This window comes from Leopardus geoffroyi, chromosome C1 (assembly GCF_018350155.1).
Source record: "Leopardus geoffroyi isolate Oge1 chromosome C1, O.geoffroyi_Oge1_pat1.0, whole genome shotgun sequence".
NCBI classification, from domain to species: Eukaryota; Metazoa; Chordata; class Mammalia; order Carnivora; family Felidae; genus Leopardus; species Leopardus geoffroyi.
In genome coordinates this window covers 193,367,808-193,385,210 of record NC_059328.1, presented here as the reverse complement: position 1 = coordinate 193,385,210, position 17,403 = coordinate 193,367,808, and the positions used below count along the sequence as shown (strand labels likewise).

The following is a 17,403-nucleotide window of genomic DNA, read 5'->3' as shown; positions in this document are numbered from 1 at the left end:
AGGATGTTGCAGGGATTTCCAAGATTCTAAAAGCTGACCAGTGAAAACGTCATTAATAAAGCAGCATTTAATTCACTCAGATTAGCTAGACCCAGTATATCATGTATACATTAGTGGTAATCTTTTAAATCAAATTGTCTGAACTTGTCAGGAATTACCTTCTAAGTAACTGTCATAGGAATCAATATTATGGGAATTACCTGAAACTGAAATTTGGTAATAAATGAGTTTTAATGAAAATAAATAAATTAATTAATTAATTAATTCACGTTCTTAGCACCTCTACAGAACCTCTACAGTCACTATACTGAGTCAGGGACAGATTTCTGGCAGCACTATGTTCATATCTATGTGCCTCTGTCAACTTAAGCAAAGCTCAGCAAACAAGAAAGCAAGTTCATATTGTCACTTTTGCTGACAAGTCATTACAAAAGGAATGAATGCTGCAGATTTTACCTTGTTCTGCTTCCCAAAATATTTTGACCTTCAAGAAGTGCCCCAGTCCTTACAATCCTAAACATTCTATTCAGGTTCAACTTTATAAAAAATAAACCCATCTCCTCCACAATCTAGTTTACTTTTTAATTCCTTAAGTCTATGACCAATTTAATCCAGGATTTTGATTTATGAATAACGCGGCCATAACTAATGGAACATAAGATTACATGCTGTTGATTTTTTTTAAATGCAAATGACCTTAATTATAAATGAGAAAAAAAACCTCACCCTTACCCTAACAAGTGGCTGATGCCTCCTAAACTCAAAGCCCAGGGATTTAAGGAAAGCACAACCCTAAAGTCTCCAGAGTAACCTCCTTGATGTATGAAAGGTAGATTTGGGCACATGATTTTAAAACTATATGATTATTTTGGGGCGCCTGGGTGGTTCAGTAGGTTGAGCGTCCCACTTCAGCTCAGGTCATGATCTTGTGGTTTGTGAGTTCCAGCCCCGCTTTGGGCTCTGTGCTAACAGGTTGGAGCCTGGAGCCCGCTTCAGATTCTGTGTCTCCTTCTCTCTCTGCCCCTCCCAAGCTCATGCTGTCTCTCTCTCAATAATAAATGAACGTTAAAAAAAAAAACCCAAAAAACTATATGATTATATTGTCATAGTCAAATATATTACTAGAAATATTTTGCAGAAGTATAAGTAGAAACATCTATGGACGATACTGAATACTCTCTACATGTTTTGTACCTCTTATTTCGTTTTTAGGATATTATGACTATTTAAAAGCATTCTAACACATTCTTTAACAACTCCAGCATGTCTTGATTAATTCTCTAAAGTGTTATGATTAATTTAGTAAAGAAAGTAATGAAATGTTCAGGTGCTACACAAGACTTCGGCTTTCCAGCAGTCAATAACTATGCTGTACTGCCGTTTTTTCTTCTATTTTTTTTCCCCGTACATTTTTTGGGGATTGTTAACTTTGAAGTACTTGTCATGTCACTCTTTAATATGCTCAATCTAGTGGAATGGAGATGTATGCAATCAATACTGGAAATTTAGCAATGCTTCAGGTTTCTGATGCTAGTAGTAAATGGTCGTTTGGTATTAAAAATAGCGTATCTTCACTAAAACCAGAGAGGAAAACAGCATATTCAAAGTATATACGTACCTACACACATATACCCCCCTCCAACAGGTATCAACTTCAACTGTAAAATTTTATTAGAATAATCACACCCTAACAAAATGAAATTATACATTTTTTGAAAAAGAGTATGAATGGGAAATGTGACAAACTAAAATAAATTGGTGTCTTTATCAAGTTAAGTAAATTCTAACATAGTTTTCAGAAACAGTTTACTCTGTGCTCCTACCAAGGTCTTTCTTCCTTAATTGGGAGAATAAATCTGCCTCTAGTCCAGATATTAGAGGAAGGCAAGAAGTTGTACATGAAGTTAATTCTGTGTGATTTGAACTCAATGAATTTTAAACATTTTTAATACAAAAATAAAAGCCTAAAGATTGCTTATATATTTTTATAAATTCTTTTTATCAGTAGTAAATATCAGTATAACCCAACCACCACTACCAAAAAACGAAGGCAGCATATAGCAAAGGGAAATCTTTCCAATTTTATTTAATAAAATTAACTCCTTATTTGTTTATTGGACTCAACTCAGAGAAACTGCTTTAAGTTAAATATTTATATTTTATTATTTATTGCAGTTTTATAATTACCACAGTATCTGGATGCTATTTTTAAAGTCATTTTTAAATGTGTAGCATGTGCTACAAGAAAGACTGTTCTCAAAGTACTTACCACGGTGAATTAGAAAAATGTTACATGATTTATAGAAATGCACTGCACGATGACAGCCTTCCTAGGACTAATTCTATAGTACCTTTCAACAGAAAAGCTTTAGTGTTTTCTCAAACCAAAGTCATTATTTTTTAAGTATTGGCAAAATGTATTTGCCTCGCTTGCCTTCAAGTAAGACTACTTACGGCTCTCAAACAAGCCTTCATGTATCTGGTCACCAAGAGACAAACAGTGTTGCTTAGCAAGGAAGCAACCATGACTGTGCATTATTTTAGATAACATTTTATCCCATTACTTCCCATTCTCCTTTCTTTCCCATGCAATACTATGTTTACAGCTTTTTACACCTAAGCATTTCAAAGAAGTGAGCCTATATAAACTTCTACATACGAAGTTCCACTAAATGGTTTTTTTGGAGCTGAATTTTTTTTAAAGGACTTAAGGATAAAAGGATTACACACCTCCTACATGCAGTTACTTTTAGAAAAGCAATTTCTGTGTTGACTAAAGAGTGAAACTCTTAAAATTTTAAGTTGATTCATAAACTAGCTCAATGCTAAAACTGTAAGGACCCACAAAAGTTATGCTCTGAAGTTAAATATTTAAAGCCTACTACTTCATTTACTCAATAAAACCTGAGAGACTATGTGAAAATCACTACATTCAAATGGAAAATGAATATCCAAGTGTGTTTATAAAGTTAAACATTTATTATTTTGACAGCTCTGTTTTGAACTAAATTTTGAAATGCTATTCTTGGTGAATTATTTACAAATTAGACATGGAAGAGTGAAAATTCACTTTTCCTGAAGTGAGACGGCACATGTTACAGGAGAAGTCATAAGACAGGAATCCTGCTTTTAGTTCTGACTTCACAGATGGAGAACTAGACATGTTGAGAGATTTGCAAGGAATCTGCAAGACTGTGCAGGGCTATACCACACAGCCTCCAATATTAGAAAATGTGAAGAATTCTTTGTATATTTGGCAATGCAACTGCATGAACAATTAAGCCACGTGCTAAGCATTTTTATTATGTTTTGCTCACTAGAAAAAGCCTGGCACCTAAGGGACCAAGGACACACTGGACTACCTTGAAAAATTAGCCATGGTTGGGGCGCCTGGGTGGCTCAGTCATTTGGGTGGCCGATTGCGGCTTTGTGATTTCGAGCCCCACATCGGGCTCTCTGCTGTCAGCACAGAGCCTGCTTCGGATCCTCTGTCCACCCCCGCCGGCTCACGTGCTCATGCTCTCTCTCTCAAAAACTTAAAAAAATAAAAATAAACATTAGCTGTGGTTGAGCTACAAAGCTGATAAATTACAGACAGACAACAGCAAAGTTTTACTTAAAGATTCACTTCAATTTTATGTATCTTTATTTTTACTCCTAAAAGAATCAACATGAAGTCCAATCTTTCAGGTAGATGTATTATTTTAAGCTTATTTATTTATTTTGAGAGACACAGCATGAGTGAGGGAACAGGAGAGAGGGAGAAAGAGGGAGGGAGGGAGGGAGGGAGAGAGAGAGAGAGAGAGAGAATATCCCAAGCAGGGCTCAAGGGGCTTGAACTCATGAACCGCAAGATCATGACCTAAGCCAAAACCAAGAGTGAGACGCTCAACTGACTGAGCCACCCAGGAGCCCCTTTTTATAAAGCTTACTTATTTTATTTTACTTATTTATTTTTTACTGACCTGGTAGTGATTTCTGGTAAGGTCGTCTTGATTTATACAATCTTATGCCATTTCTCAAGTCTCAGAGGCAAAAAGTATTAGTAAGGCATCAGAGGTTAATGAAAACTCAAAGTGGAAAAACTTCTTTTTAAGCTATGGGAAAATGAGCATAATTTCCTTGGGTTTAAAAAAATAAATCTTTAACTTCAGTAAGTTTTAATTATCTAAAGCATGTATGTCTGCTTCCTTTAATCTGTGCAACTCTACAGGAACTGTTTTTAATCCTGCCTTTCAAAGCTGTGACCATCCCAAGAGGGAATCATTCATTAAACAAATACATTTTCTGTCCCTATTACATAAGAAGTGTTCCACCAAAAACTATGGGGACTACAGTTTAAAACAGACAAGAAACTTTCTCTCAAAGAGCTTACAAGCTAATAACAGATAAAATATGTGTTATATACAAAAGGGCTAGGCAATTATAAACTAATCGTTATGACCAGTTTGCCTATAAATTCCCTCCAAAAAATATTTAATAACAATGATTTAAAACCATAAACTTCCAGTTTGAAATGACAGAAATACAACAAATTATGGAAAAAAACAAATCATGTCTTTCTACTGATGTAGATCTAATTAGCAAGATAACGGTATATTTTTTTAATACCTTGGCTAGAATATTTCCTCCAAGTGAACTTTTATATACCTATTTATACAACTACTATATAGTACTATTATTTAGAAACAAAAATTCTAGATCATTAATAAAGCTAGAAATGTGAAAACTTTCATCACAAAAAGACAATGCTACAAAAAAGTGATGAAGCCTATGCTTTACTGTTATTTCTTGCTCAGAGAAGAGGCTCTTCCAGCAAATAAATCATTTAAGTTCTCCAGAGCTCAGTTTAGTCATCTGCAAAAAATGAAGGAGTTACTCCCTCCCTTAACGGTAAAAGTTTGTTAAGCGTGAATTCCCCCAATATGGTGGAGTATTATGAGTAATACACTATACTCATACAAGCATCATAATAAATTCTTCAGAAGAAATAATTCTCAAATATAGTGCTTCAAATTAAAATGTTTCATTCAAAGTTGTGATTTCTTGATTTATACCTCATTCTACTTCCATGTCTTCATTTTGGTTGTCCTTACCACTGCCTAGAACACATTGCCTTTCAATGCTACCTATCCAAGTTCTTCAGTATTCAGTTTAAATTCTGTCTTTCTCATAAAACTTTTCCTCACCAAACTCCTTCTCTTCTAAACTGTATAGCCCTTCAAGACAGTAGTGAAAAATTGATATTCCGTCATGTATAAATCCTTCTTTCTTACATGATTTTTGTCATCTCTACTATATTGTAGGTTCCTGAAGGTTCTCCAGCTTTACTGTTTACAGCAACTAGCATGACACTTCATTTAACATCTACAAAAATACTTAACTGAATAAATCTTCTTATGATTATTTCACTCACTTTAAAGTCAATGGTCAATAAATGTTCACTGAATAAATGACTAGGATGATAAACGACAGTAAGTAAAACCAAAGCATCATTATTATTCGTCACAGCAAACAAAGCTGCTACTGATAACTTTTAAAGAAATGATACCCCTTTAAGAGTACAAATAGTTCGGAACAAGCAATAATTTTCACTTCAGTGATACTTCTGAGTCTCCTATTGCCAACCATCTACACAAATAGGGATAATGACCCTCAGAAATAATGGTTATTCAGCTTTGGCTGAATTACAAACATTTTTAGTTACATTTATATGGTCATAAAATCATAACCAGAAACTCACACAGATAACCAGCTCATTAGATATACTCTTAAAGTTGAAGAAAGCAATCTCAGTTTCAGAAGATTCACTAACCTTTCGGAAAGAAATTTCCTATTACCATTGGTGTAAGTCAACTTTCAGACCTACCCTCTACTCCTACACCAACATCATTATCAATTTTAACTTCCTACTGGATTCTCTCTTCTACAACAAAAGGTCAGTCTTTACTTCTCTCCTTGAGGCAAGAAACTCACCAATGATCGCTCACACCTTTTACTCTCCCAATTTGCTCTTTGTTAGATTATTCAGAGATCCTAGATTAATCCAACAGCAGAAAGAAAACTGATAAAAATGCTTTTCATCTTTGTTCAGACAGCCCATCACATTCGTGGTAAACTCCTTTTTTACTTTTACCCCAGCATAAGAAAAAGCAACTCAGACATTTAAAAGTTTATCAAGAAGTACTACTTTTTTTTAAATTGAAATTCATGAGCTAGCCCCAAGAACTGATTAAATATATATTGAAGGTAATTTTTCATCACTGGAGATGTAAAATACTGTCTTCTACTTATCTATAGGAATACATACCAGAATATGAATGACTAACCTTTTTCCCCCTCTTCTTTCTGATAAACTAGAAAACAGGTGAGTAAAACTCTAGGTAAAATATAACATAACTTATCTTTATGAGGCCACATCTGGCAGAGCTAAGAATGCAAAACAAAACAAAGAGGAGTATGTATACGTTAAGGGGGAGAAGCATTCTGAATGTGAAGAAAATCCAATGGCTACTCTTTATCCAAGTTACAAACATGTCTCAAAACCTACATTTACAGATATTATGGTATAGAATAAGATTGAAACCATCTTTTCTTCTTACGGATTCAGAAAGTCGACCAGGGTTCACCTCTTAAACCATGACTGAGTTAGCACGTAAAACTGGCAGCAGAAAACAGTCATTTTCACATTATCAGTTTGTCCATTAAGTTCATGATCTTTACTTCTACCACAAAAGGCAATTTACTGATTTCAGCATACTGTGAGAAATCATTTAATTCCCTGTCGCCCACAGATGTGTTCCAGAAGGAAAATTTTCTGCCTTTGCAGATTTCACTAATCTACCTCCAACTCCCCAAACCTGTAAAGATTAGTGCTTTTACTGAGCAGGTAAAAACAGAAAATATTAGCATTTAACATGAAATACTAGTAAATCCTCAAAATAATAGTAAGGCAATATTCTTACACTAAAAACTTCAGCTCAAGTAACTGGCAATGTGAGCAAACAAAAAATGAGATACACCACAACAGCTTCATTTAATGACTTGTTTTTTGAAAGATAAGGGCCTTAAGTGTGTCCCTGCTGCAGGATTATTAGTTATCATTTTCTTTCTAAGTTTAATCAACTTAAAATACTTACAGCATGTGTATTTTACAGATAAATACACTAACAGCATGTAAAACGTACCAAATAGTTAAATGCTACCTAGAAGAGCCAAAAAAAAAAAGAAAAAGAGAGGTACTGAAACCTGTTTTGTGTTCTAGCTGAAATGAGTATTACTTGGTCCAACTGGATGACCAAGGACTCACACACACACACACACACACACACACACACACACCATGTAAGCAGTAAAGTCTAAGTAGGCAAGCATATAGACAAGCATTCTTTCTATTTATATATTAGCTATATTTATTGCTACTTAATTAGGTATAAAATATAAAACTCACTGATAATTACACTAAGAAATACTAGAAAATCATCAAAGAAAAAGTTAATGTGAAAACAAAATGCCACAGGGACAAAGCTAGTACTCCAATCAGCATTAGGAGGTAGTAATATCGCATGAGAACAGTCTGCTTAAGCGGAAAAAAAAAAAGTACTTGAGGTGTTCTTTCTCATTTAGAGAAAAAACTATAGACACTTTTTTGGTGCAATAATGGAAGTAGTCTGTTCAGGGTGTAAGAATCTCAACAAAAGAGTTACATTCAGACTAAACTCACTTTGTGAGTTAACTCTTACCCAACTTACTTGCCTTTTCATGCACATCTGGATCACTTCACTAAAACTTTTAAAAACTGGAGCTAAAAAGGTAGTAAGACAGTTCAAATAACCACTTCCTGTCAGAAACTGGTATTTCTTATTCAAAAGAAATGTCTTTCATTGAAAAAAATAAAGGCATAATGACAGATTCCCTTAGTTTAAAAGGTCATACAAGACCCAAAAATAAAACCAGCTCACTAACCAGTTAAACACAGGCACATCCATACGATGAACTGTCTCATTAAAAAAAAAAAAAAAAAAAAAAAAAAAATGAAGCCCTTAATATACTGAAATAAAACAATTACTCAGGTGTATTAGGTGAAAGAAAGCAAGATACAGGATAGTGTATTTAGTATATAATACCATTTGTAAAAAGAAAAACAATGTGCAACACAGGGCGGGGAGTACATACAATATTTGCCTTTACATGGATAGAATTATCTACAAGGACAAATTGGTAACACTTGAGCAATGGGGATGAGAGTGAGGGTGTATCACATGACCACCTACTGTATTACATTTTATGGTGAATCATGGACTATCTGAATGAATTACTAAAAAAATTAAATTGAAAATATAAATACATACATTCTGCCTTATTAGTCGTCATGTCCCCCAAAGTTTCCTGAGGATAGAGATAAAACAGTGTAATCCATCTCTGGAGTCTCTGTAGCTTTCGGCCCAGTGGACTAAATGCACTACTACTACTACTACTACTGAATAATTTTTAATATTTTAGGCAATATTTGATGAGCATTTGTGAAGTGCCTGACATTTAATATGTATTAACTTATATAAGATCTCCATTTCTATGAGGTAGATAGAGTATATTTATGACGAAGGAAACTGAGGAATGGAGAAAATCTGAAGGTCCCATAGCTAGGAAGTTAAAATAAAGCTTAAAAATGAATAGCTATCATTAATTGAGTCCCTAAGGAGGTACTTTATAATTATCTCACAGCCCTATAAATTGGGCGGTATTCTAATTTAACAGGTAAGGAAACTAAGGTTGAGAAAGATTAAGGCACTTCCGTAGGTCACAAAATTTCCTGAGGGTGGGCACATGACAGCGGTGGCAACAGCAGGAATGAAACCCAGGCCTGTGAGTCCAAACCCCGTGCTCTTTCCACTAACTACATTGTCACAGTAAATGCTAACCAAATATTTGAATTACCACGAACTATTGCCTCAAGTGATTCTGTAGCAGAGATGAGTTCACACAGGACTAAGAAAAAAGAAATCCTTGCATTTTTTTCCATTTGCTGTTCTTAAATTCAGATTTGAGCTCCGCAGCCATCAGGAAAGTGACACTGTACATCCAGGAATACACGTTCGTAAGCCTCTGCCACAGGCTGCTGTAAACAAGTCTTTATAACCGTCTCTACAAGTTACTTTATGGAGTAAGTGAAATTATAAATTTCAGCGATACATTGTAAGCATTAAGATACAATTTTCTGTACTGTGGAAAAACAGGAAAAGATTTTTTAAATGAGGTGAAGTAGGGAATACATACTTGGCTTTACTATGACCACATGACATCCAAAAAACAAAACCCAATGTCTTAGGATGAGAGCTAACGTAAAGCTACTTCTCTACAAAAATGAAAAATGCTGTTAATTAGATACAATCAAGAAAATGAATGTCAAAAAGCAGGAAAAGGAAGGTACCATTTTATGGATTGGGTTTCTAAGTTTCCTTAGGCTCTCAGGTGAGAAAAAAAAAAAAGTCATTCAAAAAGGGGTAACATCGGTTTTAAGTGTCCTTTTAACATTTTTCAGTCTGTCTCAGTCAAAGATTCATTTGCTTTCTGAATACATGTGTCCAATAAAAAAAAAAAGGTGCAAGCATATTTAACTGTAATTTCTACTGACCTGGGAAGTGACGTTAAGTATAATTTATGGCCATGCTCCAAGTGAACATTCAAATATTAATGAATATAAAAGTTTGAAAAGTTCCACTTGGAATTGCTAAGAATTGCAGATTATCAATCTATAAATAAAACAGAACGTAAAAGATCTCCTGGATACGAGAGGAAAAAAATCCATCAGGACATTTTTTTTTTTTTTTTTTAATTCACAAAGAGTCATTGTCACACATTCTCTGTAAGGGACAAATAGACAAATAGTCTACTCAACTGATGCTGGGTTGCAGAAAATCTTCAGGACACACAGCAAACTATCGCATCATCAATACTATAATTTCTTCAGTGTTTGGAAGTAAGATCATCTTCCCAATCCTTATGTAAACTCTTTACTGTATCTTAATGAAGTTTCCCAGCAATGATAAATCCCTAAGGTTCTTTTTTTTTTTTTTTTTTTTTTAAGACTTGCACTAGGATAAAGTAGGTTTTGGAAAAGTGACTTGGATACAGAAAAAAATCAAAAGACAGTGCTTCTATTACCAATCAGTATTTATTCTGAACAAGAAACCTTGTAGTATCCATCACAATGCTATCACACTATGACAGTAAGTATTTTCAAAACAAATAACGTGTTCATTTTTTGTATCACCTAAAATAACCGTTTTGGCTTTACTTTTAAATCAGGAAATGAGCCGTGAGTGCAAAAAGATTTCAATAGCTGGCAACCGAAGTTATCTTTTAAACCAAACCTTTAAAGGCAGAACTGATGCAAACGAAGTCTAGGATGAAATTCCAACTTCTTAGGAAGGTATGACAAACTTAAATAGGTCATATTCCAGGTCCCTTAAAAACTGTCTTTTAATCTTTAACGTGTCAACGACTTTTCTGCGGTTCCTTTTACCAACAGGCAAAGAAAAAACAAGCCTTGTGGCTTCAACTATTGTCCGTCTCCTTGCAAGGGTTACTTACTGCATGGGAAGCAAACACTGGACACTTCTAAATGCTTATTTTTAGATTTAGTATTAATCTCTTACTTAAGTTTAGATAGAGACATGTGGGAAGCTTGGTTGGGGGTGGGAGATCCGGAGGACCAAAACTCGGTTGGCATTGTTGGCCCCCAAGATATAAAAAATAGATGTAAAACAAAAGTGCATCGCCTAATATTCGCTTCAACGAAGTGCTTCAGAATGATAGATCTCAAGTGGTTATTACCTTTTTGAAAAGGGTTAAAACCGAAACTGTTTTCAAACACCAGCTTCCCTTTTACAGGATCCCAACAGTTTTTTAAAAAGTTTTACAAATATGTTTTTCTTAGCCCCCCCCTTCCTCCCCGAAAGAATGCATTTCCATGACTACTGCCTTTAAAAAAAAAAAAAAAAGAGCGAGGGAAAAGAGTCAAAAATTATATTAAAAAGCACGGCTCTCACCATCTCAACTAAGCAGAAAAGTACAGAAAACAGTATGTCCCCAATGGGGTGGGAGCGGGGGAAAAGGGCATGAATAAAATACAGAACGAGAGGAAACCTTTGGTTTCGAACTTTATTGCACAAAGAGAGTGGAGAGAAGAGTAGGTCAGACGTTGCAGCGCTTCCCCTCGCGAAGCGGGCATGGCAGACACCGAGGCTACCGGGAAGGCAGGCACCTTCACCTCCTCTGCCCTCAACTGTCGCCTTCTTCCTCCTCCACCCCCCGCGGGCACCCCGGCGGCGCTGCCCCGGCGGACGGCCGGGCCAGATCACGCCGGGCCGGGGGCGAGGCGGGCGGCGGGGGCCGGGCGAGCGGCCGGGCGGCGCGGGGGGCAGCGGCGGGCCGCGCCGGGCGGGCGGCGGGCGGCCTCCCCCGGGGCGGCTCCGGGCTCCCGGCTCCCGGCTCCGCGCCCGGCCCGGCCCGGCGGCGGCGGCGGGAACGCGGGCGCCAGCTCGCCGCGGCCGGCCGCCCGCACACACCCCCGGCCGCCGGCTCCCACCCCGCCCGCCGCCCGCCGCCCCCCGCCATGAGCGCCGCCGCTGGCTGCAGGCAGAGTCGCTGCCGCCCCGGCCGCCGCTGGCTCCAGTCCGCCGCCATTATTCTTTGTTCGCTGCGAGCGGCGGCGATGTTGTGGGGCTCGGGCGGAGGCTCCATCTTTACCGCGGCCCCTCCTGCGAGGGGAAGGCCCCGAGCGCGGGTGTCCGGCGCCTCCCCGTCCCCCCTCCGTCCCCCCGGCTCTCTCCGGCTCCTGCCTCCTCCTCCTGCTCCTCTTACCGGTGGTACAAGCTCCTCCGTCACTGCTTTCGTTCGCGGCCCGGATCTCGCTGGAGTTTTATTCTCTCCCCCACGTAACACACCGCGTCAAACTACACCTCCGCCGCGTCACTCACCAACACTCCGCTTCTCCCAGCCGCCCGGGCCACAGGCAGCAGCAGCCGCCGCCGACTGAGGAGCCGCAGCCAGGGAGCCAGCCAGCGCCGCCCAGTGCCGAGTGCGCAGCGGCCGCGCACGGAAACAGCCGAGCTCGGCCCGGAGGAGCTCGAGCGGCCCCGCCCCCCGCGCTGGAGGCGGAACTCGCCGAAGGCCTTCGGGCTCCTTCGGCCAAGGCGAAGGCGTTCCGCGGGGAGTGGGGGGAGGCGGCGAAAGTGTGAAGGGACGGGCGGGAGGGAGGAGTGGTCTGAGTCCAGCCGCGCCGTTTTGGCGGATAAAAACCCGGCGGCGGAAATTTGCCGGAGGAAGGTGTGTGTGAATGTGGCCCCGTGGGGAATTCCCTAGGGGTGTCGACGGCTGGGTGGAAACCCCCGCGCGGGCCAGCCCCTGCGGCGGTAAGCGGCGGGCTCTAAGGCGGCTGCGGCGGACCGGCCTGGGCCCTGGGCCGTGGGCCCTGGACCCTAGCCCCTAGTCCCTAAACGCCGTCGACCCCGGGAACTTTCGAACGCTGCGGGGACGTGGCCGACGCGCCGCGGGGTCTGGAACGCGGCTCGGTGCCGGAGTAGGGCGAGCCGGGAGGAAGGGCGGCGGAGGCTCTGCAAACGCCGCCAAGCCTGGTGCCCGGGGGCCGGGCCGGGTGCTGGGACCCGGGGTCGCTGCGCTGCCCCGGCGTTGTGGTAGCCCGGTGGGAGGGGTTTGCCCCGCCGGCGGCCTCTCCTCTGCGTGAGTGAGCGGAGAAACCTGGAGGCCGCCCGCCCTGTTCTTCGGTCTCCGGGGGGTAGTGGGGGGGGGGGGTAGGGGGGAGGGGGTTGTAGCTGGAGCTCCAGGGACTTGTGGCACCTCGCAGGGTGCAACCGGGCAGCCAGGCCCGGGAATGATCTGTTCGGTCCTCGGGGGCCTCCGAGCAATCACCTGTCCAGATCGAGGTTGCTCTTGGACACTCCGAAATATGACCTCCCTTCCCCCACCTGCCCGCTTTTTTTTTTTTTTTTTTTTTTTGGCACCTTACTGGTCGCTGTCTTTTCATAGCCGTTTTCCACCTCAGTGGTTTACACCCATTGTGCCCTTTTCTTCACCACCCCACTCCCACTCTAAACCTGACAGTGTGACTAACGTTCCCTCGACTACCGAAACTGCTATCTCAGAGGTCGCTCAAGGCCACGCTTCTGACTCTTTTTTCTTTTTACTGAACTCTGCGGTCCTCTCCTAGGGCTCATGTCTATTATAATTCTCCTTCTGTCCTCTATCTTTCGGAAGCTGAACGAGAGGGTTCAAATCTGAGCCCCACCCCTTACTGGCTTCCTGTTACAAAGAAGAGTTGCTCTTCCCAGTGCCCTAGATCCCCTTCTGCTTTCTTGGGGACTTTGGGCTGAAGAGGGGTCCCCTTTCCTTCTGTTATTTTCAACCCTTCTTTCACTGCTGGCTTTTCTGTTACTTGAACATGCTTAACTCTCTCATTTATTTAAAATGTTTCTCTCCTTCAATCTTTCTCCAGCTGTGACTGCAGCTGTCTCTTCCCCAGGGGACATTCTCACGTGTTCCATTCCTCAGCCCTTTCCAGTCTAGGTTCTGTTCCTGCCACTCACCTGAAGCAGCTCTGAATTGTCACACGCAAGCTTCCCGTCCTCATCTTACAAGACCTCATTCTAGTTTTTGACACTATTGACCACACCCCTCATTTAAATATGCTCTTCCTTCTGCTCTTATAGCAAAGTTTTCTTCTTATTTTTCTGATTGTTCTTTGACAACCAGCTTCTCCGTTATCCAGATATTGGAATCCTGCTGAGGTGAGCCCTAATGTGTACTTTGTCGGTGGTCTCATCCGCATCCAGTAGCTTCAGGTTCCCTCTGCCAAAGACTGTCCAGCCCATAACTCAAGCCTAGATCTTGCTCTTGGACTCTGGATTCATATTCCTAACTGACCTTGCTACACTTCCGTTTGGATGACTGCGCCATGTCAAACTCAACCTGTATATCATATTCCCTCCAAAATCCTCTTCCCATAGCCCTTGGATTAGTAAAGGGCATCTACTCAGTTCAAGCCAGAAACTTAAGATACTTCTGACACACATCAGAACCCCCTAAACTTGTCTGCCTTAGAAAATTGGATTTGTGGCCTCTCTCCTTTCCTGTAGCCACTTTTCATTCTCTAGTATAAACAATCTTCATTCTTTGAAGTTCCTGCAATAACTACCATCCAGGTCCTACAGAACTGTTTTTGGGGTATTCCAATCCATTTGCCATACCGTGGCCGTAGTAATATTTTTAAAAATATAAATCTGATCTAGTCACTACTCTGCTTGAATTCCTTTAATAGTTTCCCTTTGCTTACCGAACACAGTCTAAGCTCCTTATCATGAACACCAGACCCTCCACCATCTGGGCTTCTCATACTCCCCAGCTCCCCCAGCTGTCTCCCTAGCTCTCAGCACTCCAGCCATATTATTCTTTTCATTTTTTTCTAGGCTGTTCCCTCTCTCTCTCTCTCTCTCTGTGTTTTTTCCCTACTGTAGGCTCTCATTTCAAGGTATACGGTTGTTTTTCCCTACCCTCTGGAATTCTTTCTACTACCCACTCCCCCTACCAAACAGTAACTTCTCACTTTCTTTTCTGACTCACCATACATACTTATTTGTTTAATGTCCATGTAAGTTAGGCATTATGTCTGTCTTGTTTCCCTCCCTTCCCACTCCTAGCACCAGCGCCATTTCTAGAATGTAGCGGTGCTTGTTAAATACTTACTGAATAAAGAATGAATATGAGTGGTCCTGGGCAAAGTTTTTTTTTTTTTTAATATTTTGGTGTTCAGATCCTTGCTCAGCCACTTACTAGCTATGTGACATTGGGCAATTAATTGTTCATCCTTGTGCCTCAGTTTTCCCATCTGTAAAATAAAGACGATCATAACACGTATATCATCCTAGTGTTGTGATAATGAAATGAGACCATTGACGGGAATGTGCACTTGGAACAATGTTTGGCAGGTAGCAAGCATTGATTAAAATGTTGCCTATTAGTAGCTTTTCCTTGCAGATCTCAGCCTTGTGTCAAATACATTTTCAGAATTGAGCTCTCTTGCTCTTCTTACCCTGTACCTAACGCCAAATTCTTGGAATTATTGCCTCATGGCCTATTTTTATCACCCAGCAAAATGGTCATTTTTTATAATTTGTAGAAATTTCCGCATATTCTTCCTGTCTGGTCACACTGACTTTCATGTAGGCTCTCTCTCTTCATATCGTACTTTGCTAACTTCGTAGGTGCCTTCTGACTGAAGGCCCACTTCACTTCCTCGCCTGTGCCCTGCCTTCAGACCCACAGGCCTCAAACCGTGTATTCTTGAGCTCTGCTCTCTTGGCCTCTGTACTCACCTAACTTCGTGCATTCAGTCCTCCGTTCATCCAAGTGCAAGTTATTTTACTAAACCTTCGGATCCACTCCAGATTTGAAATCGAGTCTCGCGATTTAATCTGTTCTTCCCTACCGTCTCCATGAACCATAAAAATGAACTAGGAATGTCAAACTTTCAGCATCCATTTTCTGTCTCTGGGACTTAGAAGCTACCCTTATTTTCGACTCAGTTGTACCCCTGGAAAGTATCTATATTGGGGAAAGTAGAGAAGAGCACATAAGATATAACTTGACTTAATGTAATATAGATAAGACATATAAGTGCCCTCATAGAGATCAGAAAAGGGGAAGGTCTCATGAGATGATTATAAAAGTCTTCAAGGAGAAAGTTATATCTGAGAGCTTTTCTCTAACCACGGCTTCCTTTTCCTGTTATTTTTCTCTATTATTTATACTGTTGAACCTAATTTTCACTTTCACTACAAACTCAAGTTCAACGAACCCTGCCTATTCTAATTCAACACCTCTCATGACTTAATTTGCTTTCCTACATAACTCCAAGGCCATGGTGATCCATTGCATTTATTCTAAAAGTATCTGTTAAATACCTGCTTTGTGCCATGTTTAGAAACTGGGGCTATCGTACTGAACAAAACATTGCTTCTGTCTCAAAGGCACTAAAATTTTCATCCTCTCGTCTTTCGGACATTTCTTTTTGTCCACTCCTTTGTGCTCCCAGCCAGTCTCATGGTTGCAAATACTAGGTCTACGCTACAACTTTCAAAATCATACCTTCCCTCCAAATCACTCCCCCAAACTCCAGGCTCATCTAAACAAGTACTTACTCACACTTCCACTTGGTTGTTGACTTAGCCTGGGTACCCCCAGAAAGCAGACCTGAGGCAGGAGCTCTGTGCTATTATTTTATTTGGGAATATAATTCCTGGGAAAAGAGTAGGGAAAAAAAGTGTGTCAGGGGAATTGGTCAAGATTCTGTCAACGCAATGATAATGCTACCGTCCTCCCCAAAACACAGATACTTCCATTTTGTATGGGCCCGAACGTGAAACAAAGCACTGTCAGGTGGTTACGGCCTGAAGTATGTTGGCCATGGCAGTGGGGACAGAAAAAGGCCAAAGGCTCCACAGGCAAGGAGACCAAAGGGATCTGAGATGCTATAGACATCTAACAGATACCTCAAACTCAATATATCCAAATCTGAACTGATTTTCCCCCTCACATCTATATCTGACAGCCTTTCCTATCCTTGTAGCCAAGATTAAAAATCTTGGCAAGATTCTTAGTGCTTTCCTTTCTCTCATACCCCACATCTATTCCTTTAGGAAAATTTATTGTCTGTCCCTTCAAAATGTATCCCAAACCTGGCTGCTTACTACCTCCACTGCAAGTGAGCCAAGTCTACAAGAGCCTCATCTCTTGTCTGGATGACTGCAATCGCTTCTAGAGAAGTTCCCTTCTTACCTTGCCATACACCAGCCACACTGCTGCCTTAGCGCCTTGGGGCTGTTCCAGTGCGTAAAATGTTCTTTTTCCAAATATGGAGAGAGCTCACTCCCTCACTTCCTTCAAGTCTGCTGACATGTCACTTTCTCACTAAAGCCATGATCGATCGATCAGTCGATTGATCGATCATCTATCTATTTTTTGCCTTTATTCATGAGGTTTTACATAGAGTTACTTCCTCATGCTGGATGGAAAATTACTGGAGCCAAGATAATGAAGCATTCCCAAGTCCTTGGCTGTCAAGTTGCTATTTAGAAGGACAAGAGCAATTTAGACTCCTTTGTATGTCCCACCTCAGTCCACCTTTACTCCGATTGTTTATTTATGGGCGAAAGAGGGTACCTCATTTTGGGGTGTTTTTTTTTTGACCATACTGTTTAAAATTGCAAATTGACACCCACCTCAACCACTCCCCATTCCCACCCTACTTTTCTGGAATCCCCATGCCCTGTTAATACTTTTTTTCTGTGGCACTTATTGCCTTCAAGTACACTATTTTACTACTTT

The 17,403-nt window shown here is 40.7% G+C and overlaps 1 protein-coding gene and 1 long non-coding RNA gene across 8 annotated transcripts in view; one reads left to right on the top strand and one right to left on the bottom strand.

The window, feature by feature from the left end:
* CREB1 (cAMP responsive element binding protein 1) overlaps positions 1–12,102 on the bottom strand; it is a 60,921-nt gene extending 48,819 nt beyond the window's left edge. For 2 of the 6 annotated variants that reach the window (XR_006713118.1, XM_045480957.1), the window contains exon 1: positions 11,866–12,086. The gene's annotated coding sequence lies outside the window, so the exon portion shown is untranslated. Of the gene's footprint in view, positions 1–11,865 lie in introns of all 6 variants that reach the window. The other 4 variants (XR_006713119.1, XM_045480961.1, XM_045480959.1 and 1 more) reach the window with 3 other exon arrangements.
* Positions 12,103–12,137: 35 nt separating this feature from the next.
* The window catches only part of LOC123599380, a 76,533-nt gene continuing 71,267 nt past the window's right edge, over positions 12,138–17,403 (top strand). The window contains exon 1 of one of the 2 annotated variants that reach the window (XR_006713123.1): positions 12,138–12,330. This is a non-coding gene — a long non-coding RNA (uncharacterized LOC123599380). Of the gene's footprint in view, positions 12,417–17,403 lie in introns of both variants that reach the window. The other variant, XR_006713125.1, reaches the window with a different exon arrangement.